The following is an 8,275-nucleotide window of genomic DNA, read 5'->3' as shown; positions in this document are numbered from 1 at the left end:
CCGCCCCTCACCTCCCTCGGTAGTCGCCGCGGTCCGGCCCGTTAAGTTGCCCCCCCCGCAACCGGCGCGCCGTGCACACCCGTTCCGTCCCTGAAGCTTCCGCCCTCCCGAGGCTCACGGGCACCGCCAGGTGTGGTGCCCCGGGTGGATGGTCTAGGAACGGGGACGTCACCGCAGGCAAGGCTGCTCTCTCACATAGCTTCTGCTGCCTGAAGCCTCCAAGAGCCCGAGATGGAGTGATCCTTCTGAGAAGTGAAGCCATTGAACTTCCTGGCTAAGTGGAGACTTGGAGAACTTTTCTGTAGCTAGCAGGAGGATTGTAAAATGCACCAATCAGCACTCTGTAAAACGCACCAATCATCAGGATCCTAAAAGTAGCCAATCGAAGGGAGGATTGAAAAAAGGGCACTCTGATAGGACAAAAATGGAACATGGGCGTGTACAAATAAGGGAATAAAAACTGGCCACTCCCACCAGCAGTGGCAACCCTCTAGGGTCCCTTTCCACACTGTGGAAGCATTTTGCTCTTCACGGTAAATCTTGCTGCTGCTCACTCTTTGGATCCGTGCCATCTTTAAGAGCTGTAACACTCATGGCGAAGGTCCATGGCTCCATTCTTGAAGTCAGCGAGACTATGAACCCACTGGAACAAACTAACTCTGGACACACTTCCAATCATTCATGCATTGCAGCAAGCTCTTACCAAGTGCCTGATGGGTACTGCCTGCTAACATTACATTCTAGGGGGTGAGGGCTAAGTCAAACAATAAAGCCTGAACCAGACCATTTCAGAGAGTGAGAAGTCTCCTAGGGAAAATAAAAGCTGAGATAAAAAAAAGAGCGGGAGAGGGAGGATGGAGAGCTATGGGTCAGGGAAGATATCTCGGAGTTGCTGTTTGAGTTGAAACTCCAGTGTTGAAAGGAGCCAACCATGGGAAAAGACTGTTTGAAGATGCAAGAGGACAACATTTGAAGATGGAAGAGGACAACATTATCTCTGATTCAGAAATTCCCACCCCAAGAGTCTGTAGCCTGGGCATAGGAGAGGCCACAAACCTCTAAATTGAACACACAATGAATGTGTTGTGATATGCTCTTGCTAGAGAGAGGGTCCACAACTCTCACTAGATTATGAAGCGTCTAGAACCACAAAAAAGGTTGTCAGCCACAGTCACCAACCAGAGGTCACAAACCTAAGTCTCTGCTGTGGCCAGGTGGTGGGTAAATCAAAGAAGAGAAGTTAACAGAGTCTAAGATGACAGGGAGTGGTGGGGACCTGGGAGAACTGGAGAACCGTTTTCCTGTGCAAAGAGGGAAGCCACTGCTCAGCCTCAGCCAATGATACCAGGCAGGAATGGTAGCCCAACGTTGCCTCATCCTTCCATTTTTCTAGAGAAGAGAGTGTTTCTGTAGCACTGTGGCGGTGGAGCACAAAGTCACTGAATCTTACTTTTGCTCTGTGTGATGAGCCAGGCCATGTGCTAATGTGTTCATGCTTGCAGTAACTGCCTCCTTCGTTCCACCACTCTGCACTAGGAACAGAGTCCATGTCATAGACTGAATTGTGTCCCTCTCAAATTCATATGTTGGCACCCTGACCCGCAGTGTGATGGTATTTGGAGATGGGACCTTTGGGAGGTTAGATGAGATCATGAGAGTGGATCCTTGTGATGGGATTAGTGTCCTTACAAGAAGAGAACAGAAACTTTGTTTCCATTTTCCCATCTTGCAAATAGGGAACAGTAAAAATACGTCTTCCATTTTAAAAATCTAGTAGTAAAAGCAGTAAACATATTTAAAAGGGAGGGTTAGTAAATAGGTAATAAGAGCTTTAGAGGCTTTATGTACCTCTGAGAAACATTTCAACTAACAAAAGATTTTGTAGAGGGCCTGGCTTCAAATAAACCTCATTTCTTACCTCTGTTTTAAACAGAATCCTGAAATGATAATGAAAAGAAAAAAGGTTTGGCTGAGTGTGATGGTTCATGCCTGTAATCCCAGCACTTTGGGAGGCTGAGGCAGGCAGATCACTTGAGGTCAGGAGTTCAAGACCATCCTGGCCAACATGGCGAAACTCTGTCTCTACTAAAAATACAAAAATTAGCCTGGAGTGGTGGCAGGCACCTGTAATCCCAGCTACTCAGGAGGCTGAGGCAGGAACATGGCTTGAACCCGGAGGGTGGAGGTTGCAGTGAGCCAAGATTGCACCACTGCACTCCAGCCTGGGAGATGAACAAAACTCCATCTCAAAAAAAAAAAAAAAAAAAGAAAGTAGAGACATGGCAAAACCCTGTCTCTACTAAAAACACAAAAATTAGCCAGACGTGGTGGTGCTTGCCTGTAATCCCAACTACTCGGGAGGCTGAGGCACGAGAATTGCTTGAACCAGGAGACAGAGGTTGCAGTGAGCCGAGATCGCACCACTGCACTCCAGCCTAGGCGACAGAGTCTTGCTCTGTCTCAAAAAAAAAAAAAGGAAGAAATTATATTAGGACACAAAGCTACCAAAAATCATAATTTAAAAGAAGAGGAGTGTATGGCAGTCTAGACTGGCCCTGAGTTGCTCATCGTTGGGTAATGGGTCTTGGGGGTTCATTATTCTGTCTACATTTTTGATATGTTCAAAGTTTCCCATGATAAAAAACTGTAAATAGAAAAAGAGAGATCGTGGTCTGTCTATACTGTGGAATATGATACAGACTTTGAAAAGAACAAAGAAGCTGTTTGTATACTACTTGGGAACAATCTCTAAGATATATTGGTAACAGAAAAAATAGGGTGCACACTAGTGTGTATAGCATGTTTGCATTTATGAAAAATGCACTCTCTCTATATATGTGCTTGTACAAGTATAGAATAGCCCTACAAGGATACATAAGATATGGATAACAGCAGACACAAGAAGGTCCCAGGGCTCAGCCCTCCAATTTTCTCTCTATATATTTACTCCCTGGTGATGTCTATGTCTCTTGGCATTACAAGCCATTGACTCCCAAATTCAGGTTCTGTGTGTGAGGCTGCAGCTAGGAGCCTCCCCCTCCTAATTGCAGGCTCACATACACAACCTGAATGTGTAATAGGCATCTCAAACTTACATGTCAAGGTCAGAATTTCTGGTTTTACCCTCCACTCCACTCCACTCCACTCCCATCACAGTGAATGAGAACCGCATCCTCCCAATTGTTTAAGCAGCAAACTGTGGCTCAGTTCTTGACTCCTCTCTTTCTTTCATACTCCACATCCAATTCACTGAAAAATTATGTTGGTTTACCCTTAGAATCCAACCCCCTCTGAACATCTCTACCATCAGCACTTGATCTAAGCCATCATCTCTTACCTGGATTACCGCAGCAGTAAAATTCACCCTTGTTGGTGTATGGCTCTATGAGCTTTGGCCAATGCATAAAATCAGGTAATCACCATCACAATCAAGATACAAAACAGACTTATAACCCTCAAAAAAAAAAAAAAAGGAAAGAAAGAAAAAAAACCCTTTGTGATCAACCCCTCCTACTCCTTTAACCTCTGGCAGCTACTTATCTATGTTCTCTGTCTCTACAAGCTTTGCTTTTTCCAGAACATTATATAAGTGGAAGCATACAGTAGGTAACCTTTGGAGTCCAGCTTCTTTCACTTAGCATAATGCATTTGAGATTTATCCATGTTGTTGTGTGTGACTGCAGTGTGTGATCCTTTTTATCACTGTGTAGTATTACATTGTATGGATGGATCATCATTTGGTTGCCCAGTCACCTGTTGAGGCCATTTGGGTTGTTTCTAGGTTTTGGCTATTATAAAGCTGTTTTAAAGACTCATGTATAAGTTTCTATGTGAACATAAGTTTTACTTGGGTAAATACTAAAACTAAGATTGTTAGGTCATATGGCTAGTGGGTTTTAACTTTATAAGAAACTGCTAAACTGTTTTCCAGAGTGGCTGTATCATTTTACATTCCTGCAGCAATGTATAAGAGTTTCAATTGCTCAGCATCATCAATTGTAGTTGGTATTGTTGAGTGTCTGGTTTTTGTTTTTGTTTTAGAGATGGGGTCTCACTCTGTCGCCCAGGCTGGAGTGCAGTGGCACAATCATAGCTCACTGCAGTCTCAAACTCCTGGGCTCAAACCATCCTCCCATCCCAGCCTCCTGGGTAGCCCAGCCAATTTTTAAAATTTTTTGTAAAGATAGAGTCTCACTATGTTACCTAGGCTTTTTTGTTTTTAATTTTAGCTTTTCTTGTAGGATGTGGTGGCTCATGCCTGTAATTGCAGCACTTTGGGAAGCCAAGGTGGGAAGATCATTTGAGCCCAGGAGTTGGAGACCAGCCTGGGAAACACAGTAGGGCTCCATCTCTACAAAAAATACAAAAATTAGCCGGGCATGGTGGCACATGCCTGTGGTCTCAGCTACTCGAGAGGCTGAGGTGCGCGGATCTCCTGACCCCAGGAGGTCAAGGCTGCAGTGAGCCATGATCGTGCCACCACCCCAGCCTGGGCAACAGAGCAAAACCTTGTCTCAATAGCAATTGTAATGTTGTCCTTTCCAATAGGTGTGTTGTGGTATCTCATCGTGGTTTTAATTTACTGAAGCTGTTCTTTTACTAGGACTCCCTGCATCTGCTCTTGTTCTCCTACAGCCTGTTCTGCTTACAGAAGCTGGAGTGAGCCTTTGTCTCTTCATCTCACTTGGAGGAAGAGCCACAGTCCTTACAGCAGCACAGTGGCAGGCAAGTGGGGCCATGCACACGCACAGAGACACACACACACATGTGCGCGCACACACACAGATGCACGCACACAGACACACGGACACACACGTGCAGATGCACAGAGACACACAGATGTATGGACACACGTGCGCACAGCGGCAGGCAAATGAGGCCATGCACACGCACAGAGACATACATGCGTGCACACACACAGAGATGCATGCGCACACACATGCACACACACGAGACACACATGCACACATGCACGCACACACACATGCACACAGCGGCAGGCAAATGGGGCCATGCACACACGTAGAGACACATAGACGCACATGCACACACCCATGCACACGCACAGAGATACACAGACGCACACACACACGTGTGCACAGCAGCAGGCAAATGGGACCATGCATAAGCACAGAGACACACATGCACGCACACATGCACATGCACACACACAGACACACGCACATGCACAGAGACACACACACGCACACATACACACACCATGCTACCTTCCTGAACTCATCTCCTGTTTTCTTCTGGCTCCAGCCACACTAGGCCGCTTGCTGTTACTCAAAACCCCCAAGCAAGGACCAGAGCATTTTTCTCCCAAACCTCTAAACGGCTCACCCCTCACCTCCTCCAAGTTCAACTGTCATGTCCTGCGTGAGCCCTGCCCTGGACAGCCTCTCTAAAGGTACAGTCCCCTCCCTACTCCTGATCCCACTTATCCTGCTCCAGTTTTTCCTTTGCGCATATCACCTTTGAACATACATGTATGGTTTATTTCCTTATTATGTTCATTCCTCATTATCTGTCTCCCCCTGGGTTTAGCACAGCGCATATAGGTGGTGCTCAATAAATGTTATCTCCAGGGAGGGGAACAGGTGGGCTGGAGGGAAGACAGGAAGACATTTTACTTGAAATACATTGGCATTTTTTGAATTTTAACTCATGTGAAAGTATTACCTATTCAAGAAATACATTTTTCAAAATTTTAAAAAATGTCCTAAAGGCACCAGTGGGACTAAGTTTCCTTAGTTTGTATCCCCAAGGGAAGAGTTACAAATGCTTTATCACTGTCCCCTGTGGACAGACTGACTCCTCACCCCACCCCAGCCCACCCCGCCATGCTCCTCTCTGTTTCTCTCCCTGTGCCTGGTGACCTTGAACCTGTGCAATCCTGCACACACACCGTGCTCATCCACCCCACCCCAACACTCGCCCGCGGTCTACTTCCTTGGACTGGCACGCCCTCTGGAAGCTTCCTTGAACCTCCAGGGACTGGACTGGTTACCTCCATGTCATGTTCTGCACAGTCATGCTTTTTGAGGACAAGTGACAGAAACTCACAGTGAAACTGACTTAAGCAAAAAAGGGAACATGCTGGCCCATGGTGTAGTGAAAAGCACAGACACTGCTTGTGTCCAGTCCTGCTCCTACCAGCTGGAAATTGTGGAGCCTTGGGCACATTACAAAACTGCTTTGTGCCTCAGTTTCTTCATTTGTCAAAAGGGGCATAATACTTCCTAACTCACAGGGTAGTGACGATTATATGAATTGATATGTCTATAGCACTCAGAGCAATTCCTGGTATATTAATAAATGCTATATCAGTGTTTGTGAATTTAAATAAATAAACCTAGCTAAAAAGTCTGGGGAAGAGCTTGCTTCATCCAGGGGCTCAGATGACAACATGAGGACACTGACTTTGTCTCTTTCTCTCCGTTCCTCCTTCCTCTGAGTTGTCTCCATTCCCAGACAGGCTCCCCACTCACAATGACAAAGTAGCTGTCAGCAGCACCACAAAGTCCCCAAATCAAGTCTCCTTGACCCTGATGAAGTCATGTGCCCCTGCACCAAGAGAGAAATCTAGTGCTTTGCCTAGCCAGGTGTGGGTCATAAGCCCACCCCAAGAACGGGGATAAGGAGGAACCAGGGGATCCCCTACAGGAAATGGAGAGCTATTCCCAGCAAAATGCAGGTTGTTTCACGCCTTCTATAGTGTACTTTGTTTCTGTCCTACCTCCCTCCCACTAAGCCAAGTTTGCTTTACACCAGGCAGGTACTCCAGAGCTCTTCCCCTTCCTGGTAGCTGAGCATGCCTAGAGAGCAAGGGCCTCACCTTGCACATCTTTGATAGCTCTGGGCCTGGCACACGCAAAACCCCACATCTGCTTCTTGAATGCACTCACCCCCAAACCTCTAGCCCACGAAGACATCCTCCTCTGCAAAAGACTCCCTGGGCCCCCTACAGTTCCACAGGCTGGACACAGTCCCTGGGAAAATTAGTGACGGGAAACAGCCTGCAGAACTGCGATTATTTGGGATTTGTTCTTCATGTTAATGCGATGCTGGTTCCTTTCTGTTTCTTTAATGCCATTTTGTACTAAGGTAGTTCAAAGTTCTTTACAAACAGCTAGTAATTAATTCAACTTCATTAAGGCCAATTAATCCAGGATTAATTATAAATTTGCCCAGAGGAAGTTATTATACTTTGCTCTTTGATTTGAGTTTTGGCTTTAAAGAGTCTTTCAGGAGTGAAATGGAAATTTCCCTTTTCTCTGAGGGTATCTACCTCGCCAGTAATTGTGTTAACCATGTGCCTTCCTCAGTAGGTCCCATGCCAACCTCTAAGGAGGCTGCCACCCAGGTCAGCTGAGCTACATAACATTCTAGCATTAATCAGATCTGCCAATGCCACATTTAGCTGGGGGTCAAGGAGGCCTGATATAGTGGCAAGAACTCCTCCACGCGGGGTCAAATCATGGCTGGACCTCATGTGTGACTTCACCATCTCTTCCACCTGCAAAATGGGCATCACGGTGTTTCACAAGATCATTGTGGTTGGTAGTGGTCAGCACCTACTCCCTCTTCTTTTGTAAGACCTCCTTAATTCTCCTTGGAAACTTCTCCCCTCCTTTCTTCCAGGTCATTAGGGGGCTGACCCCAATCTCAGTTCCAGGGATGAACCTGAGACTTAGTACTAACCAAGCAGCATGGTCCATCCTGCTGGCTGCAGTGACTGGATTGTTAGTGAGCCTAACAACCCAAGTTGGCCTAGTCACAGCCAACCCTGGCATATTTCCCAGGGCAAGCAACACAAAAGTGTACTCTTTGCCACTGGACTGAAATCTGGAGCATGCAGGCCTGGGCTATGATGGGATCTCAGGAGAGGAGCCAGGCCATGGCAGAATAGTGGTCTCCCAAAGATGTTCACATCCTGGAGCCAGTGAATATGTTACCTTCCATGGCCAAAGGGTCTTCACAGATGTGATTAAGATAAGGGTCTTGGCGGGGCACGGTGGCTCACGCCTGTAATCCCAGCACTTTGGGAGGCCGAGAAGGGCGAATCACAAGGTCAGGAGTTCGAGACCAGTCTGATCAACATAGTGAAACCCTGTCTGTACTAAAAATACAAAAATTAGCCAGGCATGGTGGCACATGCCTGTAGTCCCAGCTACTCGAGAGGCTAAGGCAAGAGAATTGCTTGAACCCAGGAAGCAGAGGTTGTGGTGAGCCACGACTATGCCACTGAACTCCAGCCTGGGCAACAGAG

The sequence above is a fragment of the Mandrillus leucophaeus genome, unplaced genomic scaffold, assembly GCF_000951045.1.
Source record: "Mandrillus leucophaeus isolate KB7577 unplaced genomic scaffold, Mleu.le_1.0 Scaffold121, whole genome shotgun sequence".
NCBI classification, from domain to species: Eukaryota; Metazoa; Chordata; class Mammalia; order Primates; family Cercopithecidae; genus Mandrillus; species Mandrillus leucophaeus.
Note: the sequence above shows the minus strand (reverse complement) of the source record.